The sequence below is a fragment of the Gossypium arboreum genome, chromosome 13 (genome assembly GCF_025698485.1).
Source record: "Gossypium arboreum isolate Shixiya-1 chromosome 13, ASM2569848v2, whole genome shotgun sequence".
In the NCBI taxonomy this organism is placed as follows: Eukaryota; Viridiplantae; Streptophyta; class Magnoliopsida; order Malvales; family Malvaceae; genus Gossypium; species Gossypium arboreum.
The window spans coordinates 4,283,216-4,287,827 of NC_069082.1; the positions used below are offsets into that span (position 1 = coordinate 4,283,216).

The 4,612-nt window shown below is 36.0% G+C and overlaps 1 non-coding gene across 1 annotated transcript; it reads left to right on the plus strand.

Moving 5' to 3' along the window:
* Positions 1 to 3,515: 3,515 nt before the first annotated feature.
* On the plus strand, positions 3,516 to 3,621 carry LOC128287104 (small nucleolar RNA R71). Its single transcript, XR_008277804.1, has one exon. It is a non-coding gene; the product is annotated as a small nucleolar RNA R71 (small nucleolar RNA).
* The last annotated feature ends 991 nt before the right edge of the window (positions 3,622 to 4,612 follow it).

Below are 4,612 nucleotides of genomic sequence, written 5' to 3' on the forward strand. Positions count from 1 at the left end.
AGTAGTTTTTTGGTGTGACTGGAGCAGCGAAGGAAGTGATCCAAGAAAGGCAATAATTTTTTAATAGGTGGGTTTATAAACTTTGGACTCTTTGGATAAGGGCAATATGTTTAGAGTTTTAGTTTTGATTATTAACAGTACTTTAATAATTTTATCTTGGTATTGGATTGACGAAATATGGATGTTGTTTTGGACTTCGTTTGTGACTAAACTGATGTTTGAGATTAAGGCTAATAATGCACATTAGATATTCTTATATAAATGTATGGATGTGGCATGATATATGTTTAAAGGATGTTAATAAGTTCGGTTAAATTAGACTATAATTGTATGTTTAGTAGAACATTGTTTTGAGCATGGATAACATTTTAACTTGTAAACTTTTGGTATTTTGGGTAAATGTATCGATACACGAGATATGAATATCAATATCTTGAAGTTGGGACATTTTCAAAAATTGACAGAATCCAACTTTAGTGCCGATACCCATATATGAGTATCGATATTCATGATAAAAATATCGATACATAGTAGTTCAATATCGGTACCTACATGAGATTTATTAAAAATAAAGCTTAATTATGGTTAAAACTATTTCTATTGTCATTTAAAATTTTAAATTAGCCATGAAATTTTGTTTAAATATTAATTTTAGTAGTCGTTGCTCTTATTCAAAATCGTATATGCATGTGGTTAAGTTCCATTGGTCGATGTTACATCCTGTAACTCAGATTTGATGATTGGACTGGGTGAGGGGTGTTGCACAAAGTCACAGAGATATAGCATAATGTCATAATACCTAGCTTCAGGAGTTAAGATATTCATATCCTTCCCTCGAGTTGAAAACAGTATCCATGGTACCTCTATCGGTCTATTCGCATCTGCCTCCTTCAATACGGCATAAAATTTGTGCATGATTGGAAGGTAAACTAACTTGGTTAGGGTTGTGCAAAACTTCTCCCACTGATGGTACCAGTTTAACCTGCGCATTTCGTTCTTCAATGTGTCTAAGGATTCGAAACCTCATTCTTGTAACAGGATTTTGTGTTAAGCTGCAAGAATATTATTTTCAAGTTCCTTATCCTAAAGGTAGGCGTGGCTATTCGCTACGGATTTGCTATTGGAAAGGTTACTATACACGATTTTGGGTTTTAAAACAAAGGAAAAAATAGAGTATTCGTAGAATCCTGAAGAAAAAGGGTCACAAACATTAATTTGGGAGTCTATGACGGCTTGAAGGGTGTAGTAGCTAGTAAGTGCAATACATAGAAGCCATCTAGGGCTTTAATTGTCATCCAAAATTGGTGAAAATCTTTGAAGATCATGTCGAATCAAGAACAGAAAGTTGCTAAAAATGGCTTGCATATCATGCCACATGGGGTGCATGACGCAACACAACACTATTTTTCCTCTGTTTGTGTGTCGCACCATCGGTATTGTGTGGCATGACATAATGATAGAATTTAGCGTTCTAAGGCTCACATGGGTTGTGTCGCGTCATGTGATTGTTATGTTGGTACATGGCTTCGATTTGGACTCTTTAGGACTTGTAAAGGGTCCTCAATTGCCCATACATGCACTGTACTAATGTCTAGCTCCTCTATTGCTATCATAAACCTGTCTCCTTCTAAATCTAACACAAAATAAAAAGTCTAATTCCTAAATCTAATAATTCGTAACAAATTAGTGTACAATATTTAAAAATTGATTCAGTTGGATGGTTAAAAATTATGTTATGCTACCGAACTTGTCTGGTAATTCCTTGAACTTTACTATTGACTTCAGCTGTCGGTCTTGCCCATCTTGGCTCTTGCAATTGCTCCTTATTCCACCACAGTCTTGCCATTTATCCGGTTCTCTCGTCTTGTACGAACATATACTTGCACAACTTGAAAAATGCCTTCGGTCGAGGCTAGTAGGGGTTAAATTAAATAAAGCATAGCACTCCTCCCTAGTTAATCCTTCACTTTGGGAATCACAACCACATTTGAACACCTCTATTTCGTCATCGATTTTTATGATTAAATCATTTCATTCTATATCGATTGTCGACTTAGAAGTGGCCAGAAATGACCTACCCATCATAATGGGGATTTCTCGATCCTCTTCAAAGTTGAGGACTACAAAGTCGAAGGGAATTATGAATCCTCATACCTTGACCAATACATCCTCGAGTACACTTTTTGGGTGTATCAATGACCTATCGGCTAATTGTAGCATTATTAAAGTGTTTTTAACTCCTCGAGTCTAAGTTTCCAATAGGTTGATAGGGGCATCAAATTTATGCTAGCCCTTAAGTTACAAAGGGATTTGCTAAAATATTGATCCGTTATATCTATTGAGATTGTAAAGCTACCTGGATTTTTAACTTTTGGGGGTTTCTTCTTTGCGATTAGCATGCTACATAAGGCATTAATGTCAATTTGTTCACCCTTTTTCATTTTCCTATATCGTTTCATGATTTCTTTTAAATATTTGACATATTTAAAAAAAAAATTCTATGAGCTCTAATAGTGGAAAATTAACATTGAGGGATTTAAATAAATTAAGAAAATTTATAAAATCTACATCGTCCTTCTTTTTCTTATCCTCTAATCTCTTCCAGAATGGTACCTTTGCTGTGCTCGAGTTTGACACTACAAAATTAAACACCGGATTGACTACCTCATCAATCTGTTCATGGTGCTTGGCTTCTTCCACCTATCCATGGACTCGTCAACATCTTCCGGAATTTCCTCATTTTCCTGGATGGGTATGATTGGCGACTTTAATGCCTTGCCTGATCGCAATGTGATCGCCTTTGCGTGGTCATTTCCATCTCTCCGTGGGTTGTTCTCCATTTTTCTGGAGAAACTTTGTCCATTTTGTTTTTGGAACATTTTCATCAATTGGCTTATTTGGTCACAAAGGCTACCCATTCGAAACTCGAGTCATCCACACGCAACTTGGAGTTTTCAAATGTCCATCTTTATAATTTGCATATCTCCCTCTAGTCAATCGAATCTTTGACCACATGCAGCATGGCCATTTCCCACGACTCTTTATTGCATTGGTGGAGGTTGATAAGAAGGGCTTTGTCGGGTTTGCGCTTGATTTGCACCTCCTTGATTACCTCCCCATTAGAAGTTCAAATGATCCCTTCAACCGAGATTATAAGTATTTGAATAGGGAACGACCTCTATTAGATATGTAGCTAGCCTCATCTGGTTTTTTTATAATGTGGCTCTACTGTTTTCGGCTTGGCTGGCATCTCCAAACAGTTAAGCTTATCTAAAATTTGTTAGAATCGATTATTGTCATTTTCTTCACTCACCGCTTTCACCGTTGGAGGCTTTGATTTGTACACAACTCTCTCATTAGGCCACATGTACAAATTCATGACCATGTTTTCTATGAATTTATAGGCTCGTTTGTATGTATAAAATATGAAAGATTTGTCCGATGCTCCATCTAGGTTAGATCTATTATGTTCGTCAACACCATTGTAGAATATTTGGATCTGGAGCCACAATTGCAGTCAATGATGTGGGCACCTCCTTAGTATTATTTTAAAATGCTCCCACGCCTTGTATAGGGTCTCACCTTCGTGTTGTTTGAAATTTGTGATTTCTCGCCTCAACTAAATGGTTCGACTAATAGTGAAAATTTTATGGAGAAAATTTTCTAGTAAATCGTTCCACATGGTGATGGAACCTTGTTCTAGTGAATCTAACCACTCGGCCATGTTATCACATAAAAAGAATGGGAATAACCAAAGTCGCAAGAATCATCGGATACCCTGTTGTACTTAAAGGTGTTGCATAGTTGAAGAACTGCTTTTAAGTGTTGATTCGGGTCTTCAACAATGTTTGCTTTGAACTGTGGATCAGCTAGATCGTAGTCGTCTTTATCTTGAAATTATGGGCATTAATCGCCAGACATTCTATGCTTTCTCGCACCGCTTTTAGTGTAGGTAGAGCATACTCGCTCAATGTTTGCTGAGCGATTGGGACTTCTTTCCGATTATTTCCTTATTGCTCTTGTGACTCTTTGAATAATGGGTTTTCTCGAGGTAAATTAATTACCGCGGGTAGTTCAGTATTCATCGCTGGACAGTTGTGTCCAAGTAGTTGCTCCGGATCTGGGTATGGTTCAATTGGAGTGTTGGAGCTTCAGGTCATAAACGACCTGAAAAGAAAATAAAAATAAAAATATTATCGGTAGGTCCTAACTTTCCTACTCATCTTATTAACTGTAAAATAATATTTTCACGATTTATTGTCGAAACCTCCTTGCCAACGGCACTAACAACTTGACCATCTATAAACGAGTTATCCTTTATAATAAAATATAATACCAAAAAAACCATAAGGGGTTAAATCGTAATATAGTTTGTCCAACGAAATACTTGGAAGTATTCTGTAGATCGTACTCAAGGGAGGATGGAATAAATTATGAAAACGTTTTTACAATAACAAGTCTAAATAGTAATAATTAATTCCTATATTACGATAAACCATAAATAGATTAATAAGATAAAAAAAATAATGAAAATAAATACATCAACATATTAAAAACACTACCTAAGACCCGTATCGACTTTTTGGGTCACAACACTTATAAAACGTGTTAT